Source organism: Hypomesus nipponensis, chromosome 17, assembly GCF_054491055.1.
Source record: "Hypomesus nipponensis isolate SF chromosome 17, ASM5449105v1, whole genome shotgun sequence".
In the NCBI taxonomy this organism is placed as follows: domain Eukaryota; kingdom Metazoa; phylum Chordata; class Actinopteri; order Osmeriformes; family Osmeridae; genus Hypomesus; species Hypomesus nipponensis.
Window position 1 is genome coordinate 22,088,130 of NC_140377.1, and position 14,371 is coordinate 22,102,500.

General features: G+C 53.7%; 1 protein-coding gene across 2 annotated transcripts in view; it reads left to right on the forward strand.

Moving 5' to 3' along the window:
• Positions 1–3,730: 3,730 nt before the first annotated feature.
• The window catches only part of jupb (junction plakoglobin b), a 41,768-nt gene continuing 31,127 nt past the window's right edge, over positions 3,731–14,371 (forward strand). The window contains exon 1 of one of the 2 annotated variants that reach the window (XM_084677422.1): positions 3,731–3,851. The gene's annotated coding sequence lies outside the window, so the exon portion shown is untranslated. Of the gene's footprint in view, positions 3,852–4,596; positions 4,653–14,371 lie in introns of those variants that run through there. The other variant, XM_084677423.1, reaches the window with a different exon arrangement.

Below are 14,371 nucleotides of genomic sequence, written 5' to 3' on the forward strand. Positions count from 1 at the left end.
CACCCCACCCCCTCAGTCCCCCCTCCTCCTCCACCCCACCCCCTCAGTCCCCCCTCCTCCTCCACCCCACCCCGTCAGTCCCCCCTCGTCCTCCACCCCACCCCCTCAGTCCCCCCTCCTCCTCCACCCCACCCTCTCAGTCCCCCTCGTCCTCCACCCCACCCCCTCAGTCCCCCCTCCTCCTCCACCCCACCCCCTCAGTCCCCCTCCTCCTCCACCCCACCCCCTCAGTCCCCCTCCTCCTCCACCCCACCCTCTCAGTCCCCCCTCGTCCTCCACCCCACCCCCTCAGTCCCCCTCCTCCTCCACCCCACCCTCTCAGTCCCCCTCCTCCTCCACCCCACCCCCTCAGTCCCCCTCGTCCTCCACCCCACCCCCTCAGTCCCCCCTCCTCCTCCACCCCACCCCCTCAGTCCCTCCTCCTCCTCCACCCCACCCCCTCAGTCCCCCGTCCTCCTCCACCCCACCCTCGAAGTCCCCCCTCCTCCTCCACCCCACCCCCTCAGTCCCCCCTCCTCCTCCACCCCACCCCCTCAGTCCCTCCTCCTCCTCCACCCCACCCCCTCAGTCCCCCGTCCTCCTCCACCCCACCCTCGAAGTCCCCCCTCCTCCTCCACCCCACCCCCTCAGTCCCCCGTCCTCCTCCACCCCACCCCCTCAGTCCCCCTCCTCCTCCACCCCACCCCCTCAGTCCCCCGTCCTCCTCCACCCCACCCCCTCAGTCCCCCCTCCTCCTCCACCCCAACCTCGAAGTCCCCCCTCCTCCTCCACCCCACCCCCTCAGTCCCCCTCCTCCTCCACCCCACCCCCTCAGTCCCCCTCCTCCTCCACCCCACCCCCTCAGTCCCTCCTCCTCCTCCACCCCACCCCCTCAGTCCCCCGTCCTCCTCCACCCCACCCTCGAAGTCCCCCCTCCTCCTCCACCCCACCCCCTCAGTCCCCCGTCCTCCTCCACCCCACCCCCTCAGTCCCCCTCCACCTCCACCCCACCCCCTCAGTCCCCCCCTCGCAGGTACACCTAATTGAGTGCTGCCTGTCTCCCACCATCAGTTCTCCTGCTGGAGTCTAATGGCTCTGTGATGGATTCGAATGACTGCTCTGGGTGTCACAATGACTGCATCAGTGGTCCAACTCACGGCGGCCAATAGAGACGGACGTCATTATAAATGAAGTGATTCTGTGGAGGTAGAGAGAGAGGGAGAGACAGGTAGAGAGAGAGAGAGACAGGTAGAGAGAGAGAGACAGGTAGAGAGAGAGAGAAAGAGAGACAGGTAGAAGGAGAGAGACAGGTAGAGAGAGAGAGGGAGAGAGAGAGAGACAGGGAGAGAGAGAGATAGAAAAAGAGAGAGACAGGGAGAGTGAGAGTGAGAGAGAGAGAGAGAGAGAGGGGGGGGGGGGGGAGAGAGAGAGAGAAGCGGTTCCCTCGCCCGGCCCTGTCGCTATCTCCTCACAGGCCGGGAGGAACGCTCGCTCACCATAGCAACGGCAGGAGAGCTTAGATGTGAGGGAAAGCAGGGTTGTAATCAGGGACCCACACACACACACTCACACACACACACACACACTCACACTCACACACACACACTCACACACACACACAAACACACACTCACTCACACACACACACACACACACACACACTCAGTCCACTATTCTGAATGATGGCAATTTCGTGTGCTCTGCCTGGGTGGATTGTAAAAGACAGCAGAGTGTTTCTCTCCGGTGTGTCGGGGGGATGAAAAAATCGACAAACACATTCATACAAACGATATAGTGGCTTGGAATATTAATTTGTTTTCCCTCCTGAGACACTAGGCGTTGTCTATCCAGAGTTATTCTGAAGTCAGTTTCAACACTTACTATCTATATCCACCTTATCAGGGCACTCTGTGACAAATTCAGATAGCCATAATATAATGATAGTGCAGGAGTTAAGCAACAAGGCCAGCGTTCCCAGGATACAGCAGCAACAACACAAAACAAACACATGCTGGTGTCGCTGTCTGGCACTGAACTCCTATAAGCACCACACTGTGAAATTGTTTGAGTTTATTTTCCCATTTCAGAGAAAATGGCATGGACCAACACACCCAAAAATGGCGCACCAGATGTGTGTGTGTGTACGTGTGTGTGTGTATATGCATGTGTGTGTGTGACTGAAGTCAGCGTTCGACGAGATCCTGAAACGTGTTCTTCGCCCTTCAGGTGACTCAAACAAGGCACAGCGGATCTCTCCTGCGTCTGACCGCCCAGAACATTCTGCAGTCAGCTTTCATCATTCCTGTACTGAGCAGTGTCTCGGACGTTCTGTGCGCCGTCAGTCCACGCCTCCATGTGATGCTAACAGATGAGAGCACAGGGCCAGGAATAGAAGCGTCCCGACGCCACGACAGATGCAGGCAGGCAGGCAGAGAGGGAGGGAGGGCCGCCGACCGGAGGCTCGTGACACCTGGGGTCATGAGACCTGGGGTCATGTGACCTGGGGTCATGTGACCTGGGGTCATGAGACCTGGGGTCATGAGACCTGGGGTCATGAGACCTGGGGTCATGAGACCTGGGGTCATGAGACCTGGGGTCATGTGACGAGGACAGAGCCGGCATTGAGGAGGAGACGCCAGTCTGCTCTGTCCAGGCCTGGCAGCACAACGCATTGAAGTTTCACCACATTAATCAGTGGTCCTCGACCGTGGTCCCCGCTGTCCGGCCGGTTCTAGATGTTTCCCTTTTCCAAACTCCAGATTCAAATAAAGGGGTCGTTATGAAGCTCAGCAGAAGCCTGGTAACGACTCGCTCATAAGAATCAGGTGTGTTGGAGCAGGGAAACATCTAGAACATGCAGGAGAGGGGGGAGGGGAGGGGAGGGAGGGAGTTGAGGAGAGGAGAGAGAGGAGAGGAGGAGGGGAGAGGAGAGGGAGGAGAGGAGAGGGAGGAGAGGAGGAATGGAGAGGGAGGAGAATAGGGGAGGAGAGAGGAGAGGAGGATGGGAGAGGGAGGAGAAGAGGGGAGGAGAGAGGAGAGGAGGCGAGGAGGAGGAGGGGAGCAGAAGAGGGGAGGAGAGAGGAGAGGAGGAGGCGAGGAGGAGAGGAGGGGGAGGAGAAAAGGGGAGGAGAGAGGAGAGAAGAAGGGAGGAGAGGGGAGAGGAGAGAGGAGATGAGGAGGAGGAGGGGAGGAAGAGGAGAGAGGTGGAGAGGGATTATTTGGGTCTGAGCTCCCTTGAGGAAGCAGTGCTGGTTTAATTAGATTACATTTACATAAGAGACTGAAAGTTATTAAATGATAATTCCTTAGCCGGCAATTCTGCTGTGAGGATACTGCGCTCAATATCCTATGCTGGATATATTTCCATTATTTCGAGCATATGCTGGCTAGTCTGGGTCTATTAAATGCATATCTAACTTTTTATTGCTTAGACAGACTGGCGCGTCTAATTATTTCACTTGCTTGTTTCTCAACTCTAAAGTCTCATTACCAACTTTATGTTTTTGTTGAAGCCAGGTATCAATTAGCAAAGTGGAGTTAATAAACAAAATACGCTATGAAAAAGCCGAACTAGGTTACTGATTCTATGAAGAAAAGACGATCGCAAACTCGCACTAGACGGCGTCCCTTTAATGTAGGTCCATGAAATACAGTTTGTTTATGTAGCCAATGACCGTTTCAACGACCTGCCTATTGGGTCTGTCTTGGTGCCGTGGGAGGAGACTTCACCAAATTGACGCTGTCACTGGGTCCGTTGCTTAACGCATTCCAACCGGCGTTAACGCGAATCCTCGACCACTGGATTTGGGAAAGTTTACGCTCAGATAACTGCGCGCAAAAACGGTTCTGATATCGTCAATTATTTGGCCAAGGTAAGCATTCGTTTTTTTTACCTTTTCTCCTTGAAGCTGCATGCCGTTACCATATATTTGTGTAGGTTTGCGGGCAATGACTGTTTGACTGGTCAAGCAAAAAAAGACCAGCAACAGTGTAATTATTTAAAGGGTAGTGATACAGTATATTGCATGTCTTGCTTCAACGAAACACGTTAATGTCCTGTAGATTATGTTTATGCTACTTCAATGTCGCTATTGGTTTTTGGCATCATGAATACTCAGCCTTTCTTGACATTCCACTGGATTGCAAAAGACGAGTGTTTCATTCTTACCAGATGTGGAAACTAATGCGTTTGTCGTGTGCTGTGAATAATTGTTAACAGCAGTTGTATCACACTATCAACAATATCGCTTTATCCATGGCACGACATTATTGTCCGTGGCGAATGTGAAGCGGTCCTAAAGGCTAGCCTACATGGAAGCGTCTGAGCTACGAGAAACTTGAAACGTTTTAAATAATGCATGAATTTCCATAAACGCACGCACGAGACAACGGGAGGTGGCCTGTGAATGTATGTTCATTTTAATTAATTAATTATATTATGCCTTGCACACCCATTTCTGGACTATACTGCGCCAGTATGATCTGATATGATCTGTGTTCCGAAAACGCCTGAAAAAAAGCCACAGTTTTGGTGTTCTTATTGACAGACGAAGTTGTGTTGGATTCACATTCTTGTGTTCAAATCTGTGCTTGAGTTCTAGAAGTGCCACACCTATATGAAATGTTTATACACAACGGACTGGTGTCGAACATCGGATTTTCCAATTTTATGTGTGAGTAAGGACTGAATCAATGTTGAACTTTCTGCGTCGCAGCACATCGGTTTATAGATTGGGGCGGTTGGATTTCGGTCAGGCACATGAGGCTGTCGGGTGATACGTCAAAGCAGTTGAGCATCAACCATTGTCAAATAAGTTACTTTTTTTTATCTGTAACACAGACTGTTGCCTTCGAAGACCAAGCTTCACCTCCAGAGCGAGAGAAACATTCATTACACTCTGTTCTGAACCCTCTTGCATCTCAGAATTACCCGCTGATTCTAAGTAGCTTGTTTTTTGGCTACACCTACTGTTTTTCCTGTGGTTGATGGAGTCAGATAGCCTTCCTGGCTCCCCAGGCAGGTGGAGTGTTCCTCAGAGGGATCCAGGTTACTTAACCTCCACCAGGGCCAGTCACAGCAAGGCTGTGGTACTGCCCACATCTTAGTCACGATCTCAACCATGGGTGGTTGTGGCACTGTGCCAAGGTCTGGTAGTCAGAGACACCAGTGATGTTCAGCATTGTGTGTGTGTGTATGTGAATGTGTGTGTGTGTATGCTGTGGCGAAAATCTGCTATCAATTTTGGGGAGGACAATTATATAACGTTTTCTCAAGAGCAATTCCTGAGGGGGCCACCATACTTACTGCTGTAACACATAGCCTATATTGTAATATGTTAAATGTATATTCAATATTATTGACATTTCCTTATGTTTACAGCCATTTATGGGGGGGGGGGCAAATCATATTTTTCCCAGGATGGGGGGTTTGTGCCCTCTGGGATTGTGTGAGTGTGTGTTTGTGTGTGTGTGTTTGTGTGTGTGTGTTTGTGTGTGTGTGTGTGTGCTGTGCAGTCCCTCTAATCCAGTCCATTTTCTCCCTCCATCTCTCCCTCCTCTCTCCCAGCCTCACTCCCCTCCTCTCTCTCTCCATCTCTCCCTCCTCTGTCCATCTCTCCTTTCTCTCTCCCAACCTCCCTCCCTCCTCTCTCTCTCCATCTCTCCCTTCTCTCTCCCAACCTCCCTCCCTCCTCTCTCCCAGCCTCCCCCAGTCCCTTCCCCTGTAGTAGACCACGTACACAATCCCTAAGTAAACATGACGCGTGACGTGACATATACGCAGTCCAGTCTGTCTTCGTAGCAGACAGGTCTCATCCTGTCCCTGAGTCCACATCGTCACTCCAAGCTAGCTCTGAAGTCAGGGTGCAGCGAAGGGGTCAAGACTGAGATGACCAGAACAAGCCACCCTCCGGCTGGAGGACAAGCACTCTCTCAAGCTTTCCAACAAGACAGTCCATGTGAGCACAGCTGTTGTGTGTGTGTGTGTTGTGAGTGTGTGTGTTGTGAGCGTGTGCGTGCTGGTGTGTGAGTGTCAGACTTCTCTGAAACGCTCCCAGGGGGACCGTTGGGTCTAAGTAGCTTTAGCTTTGAAGCAGCTGAACATCAGCTGCATACTAATGATCGGGGGCGCTTGTTTCATCTCACAGGGGACGAGTCTGAAACTGCACACCTCCAGGAACCTGTGCAGGTCTGCCACTAATTAAATGTCACTTGAGGTGGTCAGTCCTGATCTAAACACCCATTTGACTGCGTTAGCCTGTGGAGCTTAAGCTCAGACTGGGAGCCACGCACAAAATTGTTGGTCTGTAGTATATCCAGGCCTGGGGTCGCCTCACCTACGTGGAGGCAGGCTCAGTAGAGGCAGGCTCAGTAGAGGCAGGCTCAGTAGAGGCAGGCTCAGTAGAGGCAGGCTCAGTAGAGGCAGGCTCAGTAGAGGCAGGCTCAGTAGAGGCAGGCTCAGCAGAGGCAGGCTCAGTAGCTCCAGCAGATGGAGGTGTGTTCCTTCCTGTCATCCTGACTCCACGCTCGAAGAGGCCAGCTCTCCTTCGTCCGTTGCCATGGCGAATCTCAGCAGGTTCTTGCGGCAGGTGTGAGTATGTGATTGGCTGAAATTGGCTTGCTAATAAACCTTTAGCTGTGAGACCGCACCTCTGATCCTGAACACACACCAGCACACAGCAACCAGGCTGTGAACATGAGGACCTGGCAGACTGGCAGCATCTTAAAGGCTCATCCTAGGGGAACACCCTCTGCTTGTCACCCTGCTCTCTGTCTCTTTCTCCCTCTCTCTGTCTCTTTCTCTCCCTCTGTCTGTCTCTCACTCTCACTCACGCACACACGCACCTTCCCCCATCATTGCTGCAGTCACTCCTGGGTCCCCCTCCTCACCTCTCAACAGTCTCCCAGACTCCCTCCTCCCCCAGACTCCCCCCTCCCCACCTCCCTCAGACTCCCCCTCGCCACCTCTCCCAGACTCCACCTCCCCCAGACTCCCCCCTCCCCACCTCCCTCAGACTCCCCCTCGCCACCTCTCCCAGACTCCACCTCCCTCAGACTCCCCCCTCCTCACCTCCCCCCTCCCCCCTCCCCCAGACTCCCCCCCTCCCCCAGACTCCCACTCCCCACCTCCCTCAGACTCCCCACCTCCCTCAGACTCCCCACCTCCCTCAGACTCCCAGCTCTCTGACTCACCCCTGAGTGTGGCAGTTAGCTTGCGGGCGTCGCAGCTCTAACCGTGAGTGACGGATGCACGTTATGGTCGGATTAATAATCCCCTCTCCTCTGCTCTTACCTTCTCTCTTCTCTGACTGGGATAGACATACTGTTGGGACAGCACAGCGCTCTGCAGAGAAGTTTGACCCCTCTCAGCCCCCTTCTCTGTACCTGAGCAGCCCATCTGACCTGCAGCCCAGGGGGTAGGTGTGTGAGGAGCCAGCTAGCAACTTCGGTCATGTCAACGACGTCAGGCAGGATAGCAATCCATCCGAAGGGAAATGGAAAAACGGACGTTTGTATTATTCCGTTTTCACTTGGATGATTACCGTCAACAATTCATTTCTAAAAATGACCCCCCGACACTGCCCGAGGCAGTTTGGTCGAGATGGAGAATTTCCAGCGTGGCATAGGTTTTCTAAGAGGAATTAGATCAGAGCTGAACAGCTTAGCTCAGCTTCTCTCTCGAGTGTTGAAGGAAAATACACAAATACAGTCTTTACTCTTTCAGACCTTCTGCTGCCAAACACCTATCTGTCTCTGTCTGTCTGTTTCTCTGCCAGCCTGTTTGTCATCCTGTTTGTCAGCCTGTTTGTCTGCCTGTTTGTCAGCCTGTTTGTCATCCTGTTTGTCATCCTGTTTGTCAGCCTGTTTGTCTGCCTGTTTGTCATCCTGTTTGTCAGCCTGTTTGTCTGCCTGTTTGTCAGCCTGTTTGTCTGCCTGTTTGTCAGCCTGTTTGTCTGCCTGTTTGTCAGCCTGTTTGTCAGCCTGTTTGTCTGCCTGTTTGTCAGCCTGTTTGTCTGCCTGTTTGTCAGCCTGTTTGTCTGCCTGTTTGTCATCCTGATTGTCAGCCTGTGTGTCTGCCTGGTTCTGGGATGGGCACATGGCAGATGTGGTCTCCCTCCCCAGCAGCAGCAGCTTCTCTCCATCGTTCCTTCTTCCAGTCTGTCTATCTCTCCTTCACATTGGCTCACCATTACAATCACTCTCCTTCCCTTTTTTAAAACTCTCTCTCTCTCTCTCTCTCTCTCTCTCTCTCTCTCTCTCTCTCTCTCTCTCTCTCTCTCTCTCTCTCTCTCTCTCTCTCTCTCTCTCTCTCCCTCCCTCTCTCTCCCCCCTCCCCCCTCCTTCCTGCTGTGTGTCTGCTGCCAGTCAAGGTGTTAGGGGAGGGATGACAGACTTTGCTTATAAAAGTAAAACCTCCAGGCCAATCAGGTGTGTGTGTGTGCACATGGGTGTAGGTGTGTGTGTGGGTTTAGTGGGTGTGTGGGCGTAGCGTGTGTGTGTGTGTGTGTGTGGGTGTCTGTGTGGGTGTCTGTGTGTGTGTCTGTGTGTGTGTGTGTGTCTGTGTGTGTGTGTGGGTGTCTGTGTGTGTGTGTGTGTGTGTGTCTGTGTGTGTGTGTGTGTGTGTGTGTGTGTGTGTGCACGCACGCTCAGATGTGTGCCAGAGCTGACTGTGTAAGACTTGTGCTGTCAGAAGCAGGTATAATATCTGTGTGCTTATGTAACGCTTCATTATTATACAGTCTGATCCATTCTGTCAGGCTGGTGTACGTCTTCCCTTCCCCCAGACCAACAGTCTAGCTTTGGCTATCTACACACACACACACAACACACACACACATTATAGACACACTACACACAACCCTTCGTGGCTGTCGCCCAAATGAGTTCTTCAGGAGTCAGGAGTCAGATGGCTGAGCGGTGAGGGAGTCGGGCTTGTAATCAGAAGGTTGCCGGATCGATTCCCTGCTGTGCCAAATGACGTTGTGTCCTTGGGCAAGGCACTTCACCCTACTTGCCTCGGGGGGAATGTCCCTTTACTTACTGTAAGTCGCTCTGGATAAGAGCATCTGCTAAATGACTATATGTAAATGTTCTTCATGTCCCCAGCAGCACTGGGGTGAGGTTAGAGCAGGGTGGGCTTGCCCTTACACCATGCCCTCCAGCACTCCGCCCGCTCCTGGCCCACTTCTGAACACTGTGTGGGTCTGGCTTATGTTCCCACAACGATTTAGACGACGTTCTTCCTCCTGTTTGACTGCAACCTGGCACCGGTTTGGTCCTAATCTACCAAGTGGGCATTAAAATATCGAAATGTCTCTCTATGCACGAGCCTGGGTGTGGAGAGCAAGACCCAGGAGTTGTCCCAGCGTTGTACAGGACAGGGCAGGCTGATGGATGTATGGACAGGACAAGGAATAGTTTCTTTTTCTGCGTGTTATCAGTGACTTATCTATTATTCTGACTGTCCTGGGCTCACTTTATTCCCTCATCGGATTTCTTGCTTATAATATTTTACTAACCATGTTTAGCCCATCCTTCACTTCCTCTGTGTATTGATCTGTCTCTCTCAGACAGCTTCATTTCCTGATATTACAGAGGACAAGGAGCAGGTGAACTGGCTCGTTGCGTCAGTAGTCTTTTTAATGACAGGAACAAAGTAAATGTTCCTCCATAGAAAGCATTCATTTAAACTGACGGAAATGAGAATTGACTCATGGGAACAACAGCCTTCAGAACCGTTGAACGGTGGTTTTCTATTAACAAGATAGAAGATGATCTTTTGGTAGCGGCCCAGTAGCTCACTGGATAAGTGTACCATGTAGGCTTAGGCCCTGCGGCAGAGGCCTGGGTTCAAATCCGGCCTGGGCCCTTTGCTGCATGTCTTCCCCTCTCTCTCTCTCTCTCTCTCTCTCTCTCTCTCTCTCTCTCTCTCTCTCTCTCTCTCTGTATGTCTCTCTCTCTCCTGCCCTTCACCTTTCCTGTCATACTTTACATACGTGTCTTAATTTACAAACTATCTGATAAAGCGTAAAAAATGGCCCATGTGTCTCTTCTGAACTGGGGGTACTTCCTGTAAGAGGTATACTTCCTGTTCCTGTGCAAAGTGTACTTCCTGTAAGAGGTATACTTCCTGTTCCTGTGCAAAGTGTACTTCCTGTAAGAGGTATACTTCCTGTTCCTGTGCAAAGTGTACTTCCTGTAAGAGGTATACTTCCTGTTCCTGTGCAAAGTGTACTTCCTGTAAGAGGTATACTTCCTGTACAAAGTGTGCTGCGACCTGCCATCTGCCCCGCCCACGCCGCCTGCCAGGGGCCTGATCCACCTTCATGTCCCTGGATGTCCTAGTCAAGCCACCGTAGGTCCTGCAGCAGGCCAGGGGAGGAAGCCTGGTGGAGACCTCCCTCTCCTGTCTTCTCTCTTCACGTCCTCTCTCCTGCTCTCTCCTCCTCCACAGTCTGATCTCCTTCGAGGGCATGGCCCTGCTTTCTCCCCTGCCAAGCTACACACACACACACACACACAAACTCTTCAGAGTGCACTGGGTTAGGAGGTGCCCCAGAGGCAAGATTATTTTCCCAGGGGGCCGAGGGGGCGGTGAGAGAGTTCTGGTTGTCAGATGGCCCTTGATGCTGACAGTTGGCACCAACCCAGAAGACAGCAAGGTGTGTTTGTAAGTTGACGTTTCGCTCTCTCCACACACACACACACACACGCACACACACACTGACAGGCATACTGGAAAAAGTGTCTGCTAAATGGCTAAATGTAACAATAACACCAGTGTTAGAGTCAAGGTCTTATTTAAATGACCCCATTACATGCTGGGCCTGTCCATAGGTACGTCATGCAGTGTATATGTGTCTCAGCTCACTGCTGACTCCAGCCAATCTCTCAGACAGGTTTACAAGGTGTGTGTGTGTGCGAGGGGGCTGTGTGAGTTTATCTGGGACTTCTGAAGGGAAGAGTGACGCTCAGTTGGCCCCGATGCCATCCCTAAAGACACTGTCTCTCACAAACACACACACACACAAGAAGTTTTATCTGCGTCTGACAGTCGATTCGTCTGTGTTCCTGCTTTCCGTCTTTCCCACATGATCTTAGGAGAGAGGAGGACTGGAGGGAGGGAGGAGGGGAGGAGGGGAGGAGACAGATATAGATGTGGACAGATAAGCACGGGGAGGAGGCTTGAAAAGGGAGAGAGATGAGAGGAGGGGAGGAGAGGAGGGGAGGAGAGGAGGGGACAAGATGAGGGGAGGGGAGGAGAGGAGGGGACGAGAGGAGGGGATGAGGCCGGCCGCCCGGACAAAGACAGGAACGAGACCCAGTGGGATTGTGATGTGTGGCGGAAAACTGCTCTTGGATTCAATTATGAGTTGGTAGGAATATCTACTGGTGTGTGTGCGTGTGTGTGTGCGTGTGTGTGCAGACATGTAATTGTGTGGAAGTGTGTGGAGACAGCCAGGCCCTCCAGTGATCCAGTCGATGGCTCGATGTGGGTGGAGGAGTATTGATAGGCTTGTCCTCTCCCATTATCATCAGCATCTCTCCTTCCGCTCCCTCCTTCTCTTCTCCTACTTCTCCTCTTCACTCCTCTCCTCTCTGCCCTCTCCCCTCTCCTCTCTCTCCTCCCCTCTCTCCTCTCTCTCCCTCTCCCCCCTCTCCTACTTCTCCCCTCCCCTCTCTCCTCTCTCTCCCCTCTCTCCTCTCTCTCCCCTCTCCCCCCTCTCCTACTTCTCTCCTCCCCTCTCTCCTCTCTCTCCCCTCTCTCCTCTCTCTCCCCTCTCCCCCCTCTCCTACTTCTCTCCTCCCCTCTCTCCTCTCTCTCCCTCTCTCCTCTCTCTCCCCTCTCCCCCCTCTCCTACTTCTCCCCTCTCCTCTCTCCTCACTCTCCTCTCTTTTTGCACCAGACAACAATGTTTCCTCTGTGGAGGTTGCCCTGGTCTGACTGTCTTTCCTTTACAGTTTGTCAGTTCATTAGTTGTTAGCTTTGCTGTGGCTGAAAGTCATTTCCATGTGGTTCCACGTGTTTGTGTCTCCTCTAATGAGGTCAGCCTTACCCTCTGAACTCACTCACCTCCTCTACCTTACCCTCTGAACTCACTCACCTCCTCTACCTTACCCTCTGAACTCACTCACCTCCTCTACCTTACTCTGTATGCCTCCTCTACCTTACTCTCTGTATCTCTCTCTCTCTCTGTATCGCTCTCTCTCTCTCTCTCTGTATCTCTCTCTCTCTGTATCTCTCTCTGTATCTCTCTCTCTCTCTGCCAGTAGCCTTGTTGTAATAGCTGGTGTAGCCTGCAGTGTTGGCGTGGTGTTGACACTTTGCAGTGGCAGCACAATGTCCTCCTGGCACTGTGCTACTGAACAACATGACTGAGTGAAGACGATGACTGAGTGAACAACATGACTGAGTGAAGACGATGACTGAGTGAACACGATGACTGAGTGAACACGATGACTGAGTGAACACGATGACTGAGTGAACACGATGACTGAGTGAACACGATGACTGAGTGAACACGGTGACTGAGTGAACACGATGACTGAGTGAACACGATGACGATATCCTGGTGGGGATAGTGATGTTGGGGTCCCAGACCGGCTCCTGGTGGGGATAGTGATGTTGGGGTCCCAGACCGGCTCCTGGTGGGGATAGTGATGTTGGGGTCCCAGACCGGCTCCTGGTGGGGATAGTGATGTTGGGGTCCCAGACCGGCTCCTGGTGGGGATAGTGATGTTGGGGTCCCAGACCGGCTCCTGGTGGGGATAGTGATGTTGGGGTCCCAGACCGGCTCCTGGTGGGGATAGTGATGTTGGGGTCCCAGACCGGCTCCTGGTGGGGATAGTGATGTTGGGGTCCCAGACCGGCTCCTGGTGGGGATAGTGATGTTGGGGTCCCAGACCGGCTCCTGGTGGGGATAGTGATGTTGGGGTCCCAGACCGGCTCCTGGTGGGGATAGTGATGTTGGGGTCCCAGACCGGCTCCTGGTGGGGATAGTGATGTTGGGGTCCCAGACCGGCTCCTGGTGGGGATAGTGATGTTGGGGTCCCAGACCGGCTCCTGGTGGGGATAGTGATGTTGGGGTCCCAGACCGGCTCCTGGTGGGGATAGTGATGTTGGGGTCCCAGACCGGCTCCTGGTGGGGATAGTGATGTTGGGGTCCCAGACCGGCTCCTGGTGGGGATAGTGATGTTGGGGTCCCAGACCGGCTCCTGGTGGGGATAGTGATGTTGGGGTCCCAGACCGGCTCCTGGTGGGGATAGTGATGTTGGGGTCCCAGACCGGCTCCTGGTGGGGATAGTGATGTTGGGGTCCCAGACCGGCTCCTGGTGGGGATAGTGATGTTGGGGTCCCAGACCGGCTCCTGGTGGGGATAGTGATGTTGGGGTCCCAGACCGGCTCCTGGTGGGGATAGTGATGTTGGGGTCCCAGACCGGCTCCTGGTGGGGATAGTGATGTTGGGGTCCCAGACCGGCTCCTGGTGGGGATAGTGATGTTGGGGTCCCAGACCGGCTCCTGGTGGGGATAGTGATGTTGGGGTCCCAGACCGGCTCCTGGTGGGGATAGTGATGTTGGGGTCCCAGACCGGCTCCTGGTGGGGATAGTGATGTTGGGGTCCCAGACCGGCTCCTGGTGGGGATAGTGATGTTGGGGTCCCAGACCGGCTCCTGGTGGGGATAGTGATGTTGGGGTCCCAGACCGGCTCCTGGTGGGGATAGTGATGTTGGGGTCCCAGACCGGCTCCTGGTGGGGATAGTGATGTTGGGGTCCCAGACCGGCTCCTGGTGGGGATAGTGATGTTGGGGTCCCAGACCGGCTCCTGGTGGGGATAGTGATGTTGGGGTCCCAGACCGGCTCCTGGTGGGGATAGTGATGTTGGGGTCCCAGACCGGCTCCTGGTGGGGATAGTGATGTTGGGGTCCCAGACCGGCTCCTGGTGGGGATAGTGATGTTGGGGTCCCAGACCGGCTCCTGGTGGGGATAGTGATGTTGGGGTCCCAGACCGGCTCCTGGTGGGGATAGTGATGTTGGGGTCCCAGACCGGCTCCTGGTGGGGATAGTGATGTTGGGGTCCCAGACCGGCTCCTGGTGGGGATAGTGATGTTGGGGTCCCAGACCGGCTCCTGGTGGGGATAGTGATGTTGGGGTCCCAGACCGGCTCCTGGTGGGGATAGTGATGTTGGGGTCCCAGACCGGCTCCTGGTGGGGATAGTGATGTTGGGGTCCCAGACCGGCTCCTGGTGGGGATAGTGATGTTGGGGTCCCAGACCGGCTCCTGGTGGGGATAGTGATGTTGGGGTCCCAGACCGGCTCCTGGTGGGGATAGTGATGTTGGGGTCCCAGACCGGCTCCTGGTGGGGATAGTGATGTTGGGGTCCCAGACCGGCT